Below are 15,824 nucleotides of genomic sequence, written 5' to 3'. Positions count from 1 at the left end.
TTGTTCTTTTCCAATTCTTTTTCACAAAGATACATTTTTTTTTGCACAAAAAGTTTGCAACCTTTTTGTATTTTTCAAATTTTCTTCATTTCTTTTGACTTTTTCACAACACCAATCTTCACCACTTCTCAAGCAACACTAACACCCCCAACTTAGGCTTTTGGCCTCAAATTCACAATTTAATGTTCAAGGAAGGAAAAGTTCAAAAGAGAGAATTTGATCAAGAAGGGTAAAGGCTTGTAATGTGTAATGAAAGAAAAGGTCATAGGTCCAAATGGGGTTAATAGTGATATTATTTATGCAATGGTAGGCTAGAACGGCTAAAAAGGCTTTTTCAAAAATCACAAAGATACCCCAAGGTCATCTCTTCAACCAACATAATCAAAATTAGCATTGAAAAACTAACCGGGCAAGTTCTAGATGATAAAAGTAAGCACAAGAATTATTCAACAAACACTCACCACACATGGCATATGAACTAGTCAAGATGGATCAATTTCACTTCCTAAGCAAGAACAATTAGAGCAACATCTCATAATCCAAAGTAAACCCATCTAGTAGGTAAAGAGTCACAAAATGAGCCAAAAAGTTGTCACAAAGATCATTCTTTCCATGCATCTTGCTTTTCATTTCACTTAAATTTCACTTGGAGGGGTATGCTCAATTAAATGCTTCACATGCAAGAGACTAACTCTATTAGTACCAAACAAGCCACAAGTTTCTACATTTTTGCTCAAAAAAGAACCTACACCTAAACTACAAGACTAATTAAAGAAGCTAAGAAAGAAAATAAAATAATAAAAGTGACTAATCCACAACATGCCAACAGAATGAAATTTTCAAAAATTTGGCCATGTTCCATTTGCAACAACATTTATTCACAGCCACACCATCATTCATAAAGTAAGACTGCCAAGGATACATGATCATCGTAGATGGTAAAACAAGCCCGGAAAGGGCACACAATATCCATACATAACATAGAAGCCCGGCAAGGGCACATGTCCAGTATAAACAAACTATAATGTGCCACTGCACGTCAACCCCAACTAAAAAAAATTGCAGTGTCCTGACCGTACAATATCAAAACGAATGTAAAATAGTTTGAGGAACTCCCTAAAGTCTGTTGATGTTGTGATGGGCCGTCCGAGAATCTCGTCCTGCTCAAAACAACTCCAAAAATTCTGAAACTTTGCAGATTAGTCAAAAACCATAAACTAAATTATTCTAAAATATAAAATTTTAAAAATGACTTAAAAAATTAAAACGATGGGTTGCCTCCCACCAAGCGCTTAATTTAATGTTGCGGCACGATGGGTTGCCTCCCACCAAGCGCTTAATTTAATGTCGCGGCACGACGGTTACCAACTTTACCACTTTTCCTTCCATTTAAAAGATATGAATTTGCACCCCAACTTTGAATCAAGATTATGATGACGCTCATGGGGCGGTGGTAGAAAAACAAGGAGGCCAACTCTCGAATGTCGCATTTTGCACTTCTTGGCCTTTAAGTGAGGCATGTCATTTTGTCTTCTTGGCAAGGAAATCTTAAAATAAAAACACCTTGGTCTTCATCACCAAATTCCTCCATAGGCTCGAGTGGTTCAATTTCCATTTCACCAACCAAACATAATGTTGAAAAATGGTTAGAATGCGGTCCAATGCGCTCAAATTCCAAACTTGCATGAATTTTGACATTCTCACCCAAAAATGAACTAGAGTCTTCAAAAATTATTTTATGAACTTTTTTATGCAACCCTAGTATCATTTCTTTAAATTCAAAGATCATTCAGTATTTTTAGGTCGGTTGATTGGCAATCCACCATTAGCTCTTGAAAATTAATCTTGACCCATTCTTCATTGGAAACTAACTCAAAACTAATATCCATGGCCCTTTGACATTGAGCATCACATGCCTCAATTTTTGCATTCAATTCGGCCTCCAATTCCCAGATAGCAATTTCAAGTAGCTCCATTTCTTGACTTCGCTCAACATGCAATTTAAGAAATTCTTCCATCATCCATGAAATGCCTTCACGGTGATCCCCATAGACTCCAAGTTGTTGAGCTTGATTCATTAGCCAATATTGGCTCAAAATTTCCATTTGTCAAGTTTTTCTTCATTGTGAGAGTCGTCGAAAGCTTGTAAAAATCCATCCATGGTGAGGTACACCTTTTGGATAGTTTCATCATCTCCATGTTGAACTTCTTCCCACAATTTGATCAATACTTTCCCATATTTTTCATTCCTCCCCATTATGCTTTTCAAAATTTCCTCAACTTCTTTGTTTTGAGAATTGGAGATTTCTTCTTCAAGATTTTATTCTTCTTCAAGTTGAACTACTTCTTCACTTTCACAACTTTTGTTGTGGTCACAAGAATTTTCGGGCTCATCTTTTAAACTTGAAATCTCTTCTTCAACCAATTCATTTTGAGGAGTCGACACTTCCATTAAAATTGAGGAATTGGCATCCTCAAATGAATCATTCATCATTTTTGTAGCTTCTCTATTTTCTAAAATGGATTGTTGGGCGAGTTTTTGCTCTTCCTCCATTTTAGCTTCTCGATCTAAGTATATTTGGAGCATTACCATGATGCCTTCAAATCCGGCACTTTGTCCTTCACTTGCTATGTCATTGTCCCTATCAAACTCAAAAGCACAACTAGCATTTTCGTTAGAACAACCTGGGGGAGGGGGAGCAAAATAATTGGGACAATCACCCCAATGTCCACCTTGACCACCACATATATCGCAAATATTCCCATCATAGAATTGAGACGGTGCACACATCTCTCTCCCGGGATCATTTTCACAATCTTTCCAAAAGTCGGTCCTCCACAATATGGACATGGGTCATCAAAATATGAGTTGCAACCATCAAACCCATTTTCATTCCATGATGCCATAGTAACACAAGTAACAAAAAAAAAAATAGCAAAAAAAAAAAAAAAAACTAACGTGAAGAAACACAAAAAATCACAAACACATATTCAGAAGTTTGGACCAAAGCAAGCAAGCTTAAATCTCAAACTAACCCAAATATGCCAAGTTATTCCTCGGCAACGGCGCCAAAATTGATAATGTCCAAATCCACTCCTCAAAAAGAAAGTGTACACAGTCATATGCAATATAATTTACCCAACTATGAGTCGGGGTCGATCCCACAGGGAACAATATACTAGGCGATTTAAACAAGTAAGAAATTATCACCAACTACACTAAGCCAAACACTTTTTCAATATTTGATTTTTGTTTTAACAACTAACAAATATAAAATTAACTAGAAAGCGGGTAAAATGATCAATGGCCACAAGTATCGATACAAAGGAAATTACGCTCAAGTAACGATCCAAAGTATTTCACGATTTTACAACTATGAATGAGTTTATGCTAATTAGATAATGATCTCTAAAATCACATCAAAAGTCTCTCGATCAAATCAAGGAATTTCACTCTAAGCTTTCTCAAGCCTTAGAGTGTGATATTAAGCACAATCAATATAATCTCAAGTAACTTTCCTATCTCTAGCTCAAGTTATTAGATGGGTTTTAAAGCCCCAAATTCTTTTTAATTAATCTTTTCCAATCTCAATCTTCCTCCCTTGAGCTCAAATCGAAATAAATGGGCGGGTCTTAGGGTTAGCTAATCCTTTAAGAAGCATTAAAGAACAAGATTAATTAAAACAACAAAGACCCACTTCAATAGAAATAAAAATCATTAAATACATAAGCATAACAAGAGATTTCATCCAACTTTGCAAATGAATATTTTCATAAACAAGATTAAAGTGATGGAATAAAATTCTACACACTTAGATACACAATACAAAGCAAGGAATTCAAGAAAGGATTGAGAAACTTATCATTAAAGTGCTCCAATCTTCTCTTCCAAAGTGTGAGTTGATGAACCCTAGTCTCCAAAACTTGTGTTGAAAATGGCCAAAGATGAGAATAATGTCTCTCATGTCTTCTTTTGTAGTTCCCCCAATTTTTCTCACTAAAAATGACAAAAACAGCCTCCATATTTTCAGATTTTCGAAATTGCAGTTCTGGCCACTTTTTGCACTTTTAGGCACTTTTGTTATGTTCTTCACTTTGACCTCTTTTTGACTTATTTTTCACTTGATTTCTTCATGATCACTTCTCAATCATATAAACCTATAAAATTGAAGTAAACCATAGTAAATGCACTTTTTTCTCAATCAAACAATTCAAAAGTCTAAGATTAAAGAAGAAATAAGTTGGAAAATACCAACTTATCAGCACCTAAAGAACTTTCTTGGAGTGTGTACCACCAACATGCATCCGAACGTCTCAAGCAAGGCGATCAAGTTGAGGCTTTTCCCATTCTCTCTCACGGGGGAAGCCACGGCATGGTTGGATGATCTTCCGGCTGGGTCTATCACTACTTGGGTAGAACTGACTCAAGCTTTCCTCAAGAAGTTCTTCCCTCCATCTCAGATGTTGCAACTCCGAGACGAAATCAACAATTTTCGTCAACTTCCGTATGAGGCACTACATGAGGCTTGGAATCGATTTAAAAAGAAAGTCAAGAGTTGTTCAAAGCATTGGTTGCTCGATAGCCTTCTTCTCCAAACATTCTATCGGTTACTTGATTTGGTCAACAAGTCGGTGGCCAATAATATTGGAGGTGGGTACATAATGGACAATTCTTATAATGTTATGAGGGCTCTCTTCGACAAATTAACCAAGACCAATGAAGCTTGGCATACTAGAGAGGCGGAAGTAGTTGGAGGAGGTCCTTCAAAAATAGTATTGTTTCGGGAGACAATCAAGAAGGAGGAAAAGAGAGATGAAGCAATGGCAAAGTTGGTCACTCAAATAGATCTTCTCGCAAAGCATGTGTTGGGTGGAAGCACGAAGCGGGTTAATGCGGTAGGGTCTTGTGAAAGGGCCCCACAAGATGAACAATGCTTCCAAATATATAATGAGATGTCTAATTTTGTAAACAATCAAGCGGGGGGGGGGGGGGGGTTCCCGGCCTAACTACCAAGGTTCCAATCATGGACCTTGCCGACAAGGTTAAGGGACTCAAGGTTGGAACAAAGAGCAAGGAAATTCACAATGGCAGGACAACAATCAAGGTGCCGGAGCTCAAATCCTTATGTCCCACCCAAGGGGAATCATCTAATTTCAAGCCAACCATCTACTAGCGACCTCGCTAGTTCAAAAATGGAGGACATGCTATCTACAGTGTTGAAAAAGATTGAGTCGACCGATTCTTTTTGCAAGGAAACAAAAGATGAAATGAAAAGCATGGGGCAAGTTGTAAGTTTTCACTCAACTTCCATCAAGCAATTAGAATCACAACTTAGCCAAATCTCGGCTACCCTCAATCAAAGGCAAAAGAGCACTCTCCTTAGTGATACAATTATGGTGATCATAAATTCCATGCAATCACTACTAGGAGTGGAAAGACTATTAGGGAAGAGAAGTTGGTGCAAGATAATTTGATTGATAATGAGGAAATTGTTGAAGAGCCCATGGTTGTTGAAGAAGAAGTTATTCCAAAGAAGAAGCGGGCTAGTATTGAAAAGCCCATTGTTATTGAAGAAGTGTCGGACAATGATAAAGCTTCAAAAAGCAAGAAAATGGTAGAGAAGGTACGTGGGGCTTTAACGCCCATTCCAAAGCCTCCTCCTTCATTTCCTCAAAGGGTAGCAAAGAAGGCGGAAGATGGCAAATTTATAAAGTTTATTGAAAAAATGTCAGGGTATGCTAAGTTTATGAAAGATCTTGTCACAAAGGTAGGCAAACTAGCTTTGCAACGGGGATGCTACACATAATTGTAGCTCAATCGTTGCAACGGCTTTAGTTCAAAAGAAAGAGGACCCCGGAGCTTTAACTATTTCATGTACCATTGGGGCATATAAATTCGCCAAAGCTTTGTGTGACCTTGGTGCAAGTATCAATTTGATGCCGCTTAAAATATTTAACAAGTTGGGTTTGGGCACTCCTCGACCCACAACTATGAGGTTACTAAAGGCGGATCGAACAGTGAAGAGGCCGGTTGGGATTCTCTTTGATGTGCTTGTGCGAATGGACCGTTTCATGTTTTCGGCCGACTTTGTTATATTCAATTGTGAGGTTGAATTTGAGGCCCCTATTATCTTGGGGCGACCATTCCTAGCCACTGGACGAGCTCTTGTTGATGTTGAAAGAGGTGACCTCAAATTCCAGATGAACAATGAGGAAATCACATTCCATATTTGTAAATTAATGAAGCAACCGGCAGATATGAGTGTGGTGTCAGTGATTGACACTATCAATGAAGTGGTAGAAATGACCATTGGGCAGGAATATGTTGGTGAAGTCTTGGCAGTGGTGTTGATGAATTATGATGGGGACAATTATGAAGATTTCGAGGAGACGGTGAATGCCTTGGTAGGCTTGGGGTCTTACAACTACAATCCCAAGAAACTTGATCTCATTTTGGAAAATCGATAAACTCCTCCCACAAAGCCATCCATCATTGAACCACCTACTTTGGAACTCAAAACTCTTCCTTCACATTTGAGAAATGAGTGTCTTGGCCCTAACAACACCTTTCCCATTATTGTTTCTGCCTGGTTAATAGTAAAACAAATTGAAAGATTGTTGGTGATGTTGCAGAGATTGAAGAAGGCAATTGGTTGGTCTATTGCGGACATTCAATGGATCCTCTCTATATTTGCACCCATAAAATTCAACTTGATGAGGAATGTGTGCCGAGTGTAGAGCATCAAAAGAGGTTAAATCCTCCCATACAAAAAGTGGTTAAGAAAGAAATTATCAAGTGGTTAGATGCCGGAGTGGTGTATTCAATCTCGGATAGTCCATGGATAAGTCCAGGGCAATGTGTGCCTAAAAAAGGAGGTATAACTGTGGTTCCTAATGAGAATAATGAGTTGATCCCACCATGCACGGTTAGAGGTTGGAGGGTTTCTGTGGACTATCGAAAGCTAAACCGATGGACTAAGGAGGATCATTTCCCAATGCCATTCATGGACCAAATGCTTGATAGGATTGCGGGGAGGGCCTTCTATTTTTTTCTAGATGGCTATTCAGGATACAACCAAATTACTATTGCTCCCGAAGATCAAGAGAAACCCACTTTCACTTGTCTTTATGGGACGTTTTCTTTCAAGAGGATGCCCTTTGGTTTGTGCAATGCACTCGCAACTTTCTAACGGTACATGATGTCTATTTTCTCTAACATGATTGAGGAGTCCATTAAAATCTTCATGGATGACTTTTTCATGGTGGGAGATTCTTTTGATCATTGCTTGGGGAATCTAGCCCAAGTTTTAAAGAGATGTGAAGAAACGAACTTGGTTCTCAATTGGGAAAAATGTCACTTTATGGTGAAAGAGGGGATTGTGCTTGGTCACAAAATTTTGGAAGATGGGATCGAGGTTGACAAAGAAAAGATTGAAGTTAGCTGTCACGACCCAACCAGAGGGTCATGACGGGAACCCGGAACTAAGCTACCGAATACATCTTAATATACTTCTCATAATCATATCTAGGTGGGCCACATGGTTAACCCATAATTACCACAAACTGAAGAGACACAAGTTCCATCGAACATATGCACGTTTATATAAACATCATCAACTATGCTCATATGTACCAGCCGACAAGGGTGCCAAAAATGATATTTCAAAAATATGAAACGGTAAGGTTATGGAGCATCTAACTATACACATTTGTCTATGAGCCTCTACAAGGAATGCATAACATCATAAAGACGGGATAGGACCCCGCCGTGCCCAAATATGTAAACAACAGAATAATACCACTAGACTGCAGCTCCGAAGCAAATAGAGCGCTCCTGGGCAATCGCTGATGAAACACCTAGGGATCTGATCCATCTCTCTGCCTACCTGCGGGCATGAACGCAGAGACCATAAATAAAAAGGACGTCAGTACGAATAGTGTACTGAGTATGTAAGGCATGAATAACAACAAAATGAAAATATGGAAGAAACATGAGATAGAAGAAGTAACCTGTGCATCTGATTTCCTTTCAAGGCGGATATCATGCATGCTTAGCTTTAAAAAATATATTTTCATACATATATAATATGAGTGTTAGTACTGCAGAACTTGCAGCCTGATCTATATACCATATCATCCCGCGTCCGGGGTATCATCATAACGACCTACTGCACTGGTGTGCACATCTACATGCCGCACCCAGCCGACTATAGCGCCGCTCGGTGTGAGAAAATACATATATATATATATATATATATATATAAAGCACGCATGAGAGCCCAAATAAAACGTTACAATTCTATCGGAGTGACGTAAGGTCGGTAAGCCTCCGATTTCTATTATGGAGTCATCATCATCGCTATATCTCACCTTGAAAGAACAACTATCATAAGATGAGATCAACAATAATGAATAAAACCAATAATTATGATAACATCAATAGTTGTAAGCTTTGGTATTTTTAGAAATGGAATTATTGACACCTGATTTTTGACCTCCCGTAATTTATTTTGATTACTCAGGGTCCTTGGATAATAAATAAGATAATTTTGCACACTCACAGAAATTCTGAATAATTTTAAACAATTATTCAGGTCACTACTTTTTGCTTTCATAAATTAATGGGGGAACCTTCAAGGCTCTATTAATTATTCAGAAATTTATCAGCAGTTTTACAGGATTTTACAATATTTTTTATAATTTCAGCAGCAGAACAATTTTAAACAATTGTTCATTTAGTTCAGCAAAATCAATAAAATTAGATACAGTGCAATTTATTTATATCCAAGGAATTTGAGTGATTAAAATAATTTACCACTTTTACCCCTCAAGCTTTGAAATATTACTATATATGCATGGTTGTGCCAATTTTGGAAAAATTGTTTAAAATTATTATTTTTAGCCTAATTGTTGTTATTTTTTTCATTAATGATCACCTCATAATTAACCAACTCATGGTTCAATACAACTGGGTTCAATTTTCCAAATTCTGAATTTCGAATGGCCTTAATTGAATTGTCCAAGCCATGGGAAGATTAATTAAGGACGTTAATGCAAATTAGTCTTAATTGGTTAAATTAAATACCAAAATAAGGCTAAATTTGCAAATAGTTAATTGCAAGGATATTTCTGCAATTAATTACAAAGATTGGCCATAATTGCAACCCTCCTTCAATTAAGGTGCAATTGAGGGTTATTCTGCAAATGATTTTTTTAAATCGCTTGTTAATTTAATCACGCCTTTATTTGACCTTGTTTTAATTATCTTTTACTACGACTAATTACTTCAAATGTTAGACTATTTTAGTAAAATACCCATTTTGCCCCTACGGGTGTATATACGCGTGATATACACGTATACACTCGTATAATATACAAAAACGCTTTCAGATTAAAAAAAAGATACATGGACCAGGTCCAGCCCACAAAAGGGCTGACCCGGTCCATGAAGCAATATATACTCCCTCAGTATAATGCACAAAACTGAGGGGGTCAGTTATTATTTTTCTAAGGGGGCTAGGGTGAAGCATTAAAACCTTCCCCCCCCCCCCCCCTCTCTACTCGATGCGTTAAATCATTGTTCCTATTTATGCTGGCACCGTGACGTCGTCGGGGTGGTGAGAAAAGGATGAAGCATTAAAACCTTCGTCCTTTTCTCACAATTTTGCTCAAAAACTCGCCCAAACAGGCCCTTAAAGATGCGGTCCATGTATTTTCACTTACTTTGCCCCCCTTTACAGTTGTTTGAATCGATTCGAGCCGTTGATTGCTGCTTCTTTTCGAATCTGAGCCTTCCATTGTAGATCCAAGCTTAAAATTTATGAAAAACTGTGATATCCCATATCATTTGTGGAGTGTTAGAAGTTATTTTTTAGGGTTCTATAAATAGAACCCCATGTATTGTAAAAAAGAAGAAGAAAATCGGGGAAAATCCGAAAAAGCCTTCTACTTGAATTCATTCGAGTTAAAAGCTTATTAGTTGAAATTTCTAAATATTTTAAGGTTTCAAAAACCTGTTCTCAATACAAATTTCCCTTTTATTGTTTTTTTGTGGTGGTGGTTGAGTTTGAGAGGTGGAAGAACTCTCAATTTCGTTCTTGGTGATCGGTTGCACTCAAAAAGGGTAATTCTTTTATTATTTATAGCTTTTTGTCTAATTTCTGTTTTAGTGGTAGTTTAATTATTAGTTCAGTATTATTCTGCTGTTATTAGTAATGTTTATATAGTTTTATAGGTTAATCTTGTATATGTGAAGTTGGGATTGCTAGGCTATTAGAAATGTAATCGCTTAAGTGTTTCGTTTGTTTAGTTGAGTATTTTTTGAAGGGGAAACCTTTCAAAAAACATGTTGTCTGGTCATATATGTGTATAGTTGGCCTTAATAAGGTCTTGCTGAGTTAGTTTTGTTGTAATATTGCTTGTAAACTACCCTGTTGGCATATCATGGTTAAGGTGTTGAAATGACTAGATTGATTTAGTTTCCTTGCACTCATATGAAAAGAGTAGCGGACAATTGGTTATGTCACATCCCATATTGCTCAAGTCTCATAATTGTTGGCCTACTTCTCTTGATCATGCCATCCATGTGTATTTACCTTGACTTAGGGCTTGTTAGTGTAGCATCACCTCTTACTTAACATCTAGGTAGATCTCACTTGAATTCTTGTGTTAGCATTAAGGGTCTGCTGCCTTGCAGCTAGGAAGTGCAATGCTTGTTCCTTGTTCTCCCCCATTTGTGATGTAAGAAAAGTGATCTTATAGTAGTCTTTTTGACTTTGATTCAAAATCTTTCATTGGTTATGTATAGGAGGGGTCCAAGACCATGCTTAGATCATTTTAGGTTAGTCTATAATTATCTCTGTGTTGTCTACATATTGGAAGAAGTTAGACTTAAGTATATGCTGTTTGTGCAAAAAATGATCTGGAGTCATTTCTTTTTATTTCCTTTTGAACTGGACTGTGCTTATATGTGGAATTTGAGAAGACTGAACATGTTGATTATACCATGTATACACCATTGTCTGTGATTACTGGTCCCTCCTGTTATGCCATGCCTAAAGTATAGAGTGAGTTGTGAGTGTGTGTTTGCAGTTGGTGTGAACTCCAAATGTTGTCTGATGTGTCCAAAATGTATGTCTTTGAATCATGACAGTTCCTTTACTAATGCAATCTCAATTACATGTGACTTGTTTCCTGCATGTTAGAATAGAGTTGGAATCATCTCCAAGTGCTCTCTGAATCTTGTTCCTATCATGTTTGATCTCTACTCCTTGTTGACAATGATCTGATCCTGAGTATGCATATAGCTGTGTCCTCCCATTTATGATCCTGTCTCCTTGCATTTTAGCTTGCCCGCTCATGCCTATTTGCTTATTTGTGCAATACCTCATCTGAAATAACTCTTCATATACATTTAGTCATTACATAGTACCGGGCCAAGCCTCTCTCCTGTTTCAACCTAGGTGCAGACTAGTCAGCATACATGTCTCCTCCTCCTTTGCTGCATATAGTGTTGTGTGACTTTGAGCGTTTCCCTCTCTTGTTTTATATCCCATGCCTGCCTTGACTACCTTAATCTTGCCCTTCTAAGCTACCACACTGTCTGAAGTGCCTTGCATACTTCAAATGCCTATCTGTTTGCATTATAATAGCCTATCCATGCCTTATGTGCCCATCACCATGCCTTATCACTTGTTAATAATACACCCATGCTCCATGACTTATCACATGATTGTCTGTAGTCGTCCAAGTGTATAGTACCCATCTAGTAACTTCATACTCAATTGTACCTATCTGAATTACTGCCTTGGTGACATGACATGATTCTGTGCCTCTCAACTTAATTCATTTGTGACCATTATGTAATCATAACATTGAACCTGGTTTTGTATGTCCATCAGTACCATTGAGGAGTCGTTTTTGACTACCTAAATTTTGTATTAATAGTCCATTCTCATTAGCCTTGCATAGTTAGTTTCCTTCTTGGAAATTTTGTGGCATTACATCTCACTTTGGACATCTTTACTGATCATGAACATCAAACCTTATCCTTGTCTGTTTTTTGCTCCTCGAACTCTCGCAATGACCGGTGATTTGCCACTCCTCCTGTTCTAGATATGTCATCATGTACCCTTGAGTGAATTTTGCATAACCCCTCCCCTTCACATGTGCTGTAACTTGCCTGTTTTCTTGCACCTAAATTTCGGCTGCTGCATACCCATGCTACTGTTTTCTTTTGACTTTTGCATGACACTCCTGCTCTTTTTGACTTGTTTTCTTGTGTGCTTTCTCCTCTCCTGCTTCTCATCCTAGTTGAAACACTCTGTGTTCTTGTTCTGTGTAATCACATGGCCTCCAAGGCACTTCATCTTTCTTAGTATTGTTACCTGCATTTGATCATGCATCCTATGACTAGAACTTAATCCTGTATTGCTGCGCAAGAGTGTTGAGCTCTAGCCAATTTCGGCAGTGCCATTGTTAACTCCAAATCCATGATAAGTCTCACATCGTGCCTCATACTTGAGAGTATTCACCTCTGCATCCTTACTATGTGAAATCATATTCCAGTTAGCTTGCATCATGTCTTGAGTTAGTTGTCAATCTGATTTTCCTTTAGCCATCCTTGAGATGCCATACTATAAAATACTATCACATGGTGCTCATTTGCCTTGTCCAACTTGTTTGATTTTGTGATCATGATTGATATTCACACTCTTCTGAAATAAGTTTTTTTCAAGCCTCTCTCTCTCTTAGTATGTACACTTGACATACCTACTTAAAGTTTAGTTATGCTTAGCTTAATTGATTAGGGCTGACTTATCATTTACTAGATATGGGATTTTATCTTCTTTTGAATTAAGCTTGTCATTAAGTCTCTAGGAGCATCTTTACCTCTCACGTTTATACTCTGATCACATGTATATACTGCCTACATTTTCTTCTCACTGATTATTGTTATTTGCTCCTCCTGTAACTCTGACTCTACTTATGGGAGGACTGTTGTTTAGTTTGATTTGCTTGTCCTTGACAACTGCCTGTTTTCTTCCCTTTTGTGACATTAAGGTCCTCTATAATATCTACCTCAGTATATATACTTGTATATTGCTCCCTGTGGCTGCTTATTGAAATTGCACCAACTCCTAGCATGTTACTCGTACGTCCATCGGATTTCTGGTTCTATGCTCACTCTGTCCTTTCTCAATAAGACCCAAATAAATCTAAGGCCAAGTGTGGTAATTCGGGGTTGTGTTAATCTCCCGATATTAGCCATGCCTGGGGTTCTTTGAAACCTCTTGAAACTTGTGTGACATCGGGAATATGGGATTAAGACCTAGTCCCCATGCCATTCTTAGGATAATTTGAGCATCATTGGAGTAGCCAAAGGGGTAAGTATGGATCAAGTGTGGATTGCCTCATATATATGTGTGTATGTGTGCATACTTTATCTTATATACATATGTGTGTGTTTATAACTTTAGTCATTTACCTTAGTGATAAGTTCAGCAACTATAAACTAACCGGTGTTTTGTTTTCTCTCCTCCTCCTCCTACCACGCGGCCGCTCGAGTCATAAATGCATAAAACCACCCATTGGGCCTAAGGCCCAAGTGGCAATACTACTTCAAACTAGAGTCCGGGAAGACAAAGAAGATAGTGAGGCACGCAGAAGGGGCAGCCATGGGTGAAAATGGCCAACTAGGGCTTGGTACGCCCCTAGTCTAACTTAGTCTCTTTACATTTATTTGTTGACTTATTCCTAACTTGATGTACTTGTAAAAATGTGTATTCAAACTTATATTATAGTGAAAAAACCTTATGATCGGAATTAGACGTCTTAGGACAACGGTTCTTATGCCGTTTAGTTTACTTTAGGTCCCCGTATGCGATTTTTCAAAACCACGGACTCAAACATAATTTCTTTTTCCTTTTCTTTCTTTTCTTGCAACTAAGTAACAAAATGAGACCTTTTCAAAATTGCTTTCAAAATAAATCACTATTGATTTTCTAAGTTTAAATAGCAATCACGTTTTTGTATAATAAAGTTATTCCACAAAAATGAGTTTATTAACTTAATGCCTACTCCAAACTAAATTTCCCAAAATCAGTTTTAAATAGACAGATTTGACGCAATTGTCATTAACCTATATAACTTCATTGATAAATGGAAAATCCCTTTCTGACAAAATATTGGACCCAGTTTTTAACTTAAACCAAAACCAGATTTTTCTTACCAAGTTATGTGTCACGACTCGACCCACGGATCGTGCGGGCACCTACCATATTACCAACCTAGTAGGCGAACCCTTACCAAATAACCCAACATTTAAAACCAGACGACAACCATCTTTGAAAAATTCATAATATAAATTAAAAACTTCGTACAGACTTGTTTTAAAATACAATAAATCTGAAAGAAATTCTCGAGATCTAGTTTAGACAGGTACAAAAGCTCCTAAATACATGAAGACAAATAAATGACACAGCCTCCACTGGGAGTGAGATAGGTGAGGCTGTAGGAGAATGTCCGGCGATCCATACGGCGAAACTTCAGCTAAGACCTGTAACACATCCACACCCAGAAAGGGCGTAGCAAGAGTAGTATCAGTACAACACACGTACTGGTAAGCATCATAGGTCGACTAAGATTAGTTCACACAATACAATATAAAGTCAATAAGATAAGCAGACAAGTCAATGAAACTTCAGGTTCTAAATAAAAGCTATTACGAGATCACTCCTTACCGTTTTACTCTCGATGTTCACTCCTTTTATTCCCAAAATATAAGATATCCTACTAAATCACAACCATTCCCTTCCTTTCATCACCTAGTAACTCTCGTCCCTACGTTCATTTCATACTATAACTTCTACCCTTTTAGTTAGTAAAGTTCACCTGCTCCTATTTCTTGCTATAATACAATGTATCTAGGAAAATAAACCACTGTCGGACATCCAACACTACACTTATCTTGTGTAACCTCCTCTCCACCCAGACTCTCAACTAAAAACATGAAATGAATAAGCAATATTTATGACAGTAGTATACGTATGTATAACATAGATTTATGAGATGTAACGTAATGCAAACGTGATACGGGGCCCAAACACACTGTACATACATGCTATCTGATGTCATTGCTCAGTAGTCAAGACCTGTAGGGGACCAATGGTGTCCATGTACTACTCGTTCCAAAATACTCCTCGGACCTGAGCACAACCCTCCACTTCGGAACGAACCTCGGACGCCGATCCAAATCATATACAGATATGTAATTCACGTACTCAACTCAATGGCCACAAGGCCAGATAACACAATGTCCATACTCAGCCTTGCCTGCTACCTATATTTCCATATAAACCATGCAATGAAATGCACAAAACTACATGACAAATCAGTCATAATTCCAGCCCTTGATTGGCGTAATGCCAACCCAACTCAATATAATTCTTTTAATACAACCTGTTATTTCCAAGGAAACAACCATATAAACGTTCGACAAAATAGGTTATACAAACAGAATTCACCTCCTTCTAGGGTTGCATAAAGTAAACACGAGGTAACTCCTTAGCGACAACATCACTTTCTATTAAACTAAATCATTATTATTATAGCCATCATTTACGCCATACTTTATTCACATTAATAAGTCTAGTTAAGTGTATATACGATTCGCTAATCAAAGTCTACCTAAAGTAAACCATAACCTACCTCTTTGACGAATAGCTAATTGATTCTCCATGAATTGCTCGTCTTTTTAGCCTTCGTCCGAATCCATGAGCGATAATATTCGTAGGGAATGGTGGAAAAGAAATTAGAAGGGTTTC

The sequence above is a fragment of the Lycium ferocissimum genome, chromosome 6 (assembly GCF_029784015.1).
Source record: "Lycium ferocissimum isolate CSIRO_LF1 chromosome 6, AGI_CSIRO_Lferr_CH_V1, whole genome shotgun sequence".
Classification (NCBI taxonomy): domain Eukaryota; kingdom Viridiplantae; phylum Streptophyta; class Magnoliopsida; order Solanales; family Solanaceae; genus Lycium; species Lycium ferocissimum.
Note: the sequence above shows the minus strand (reverse complement) of the source record.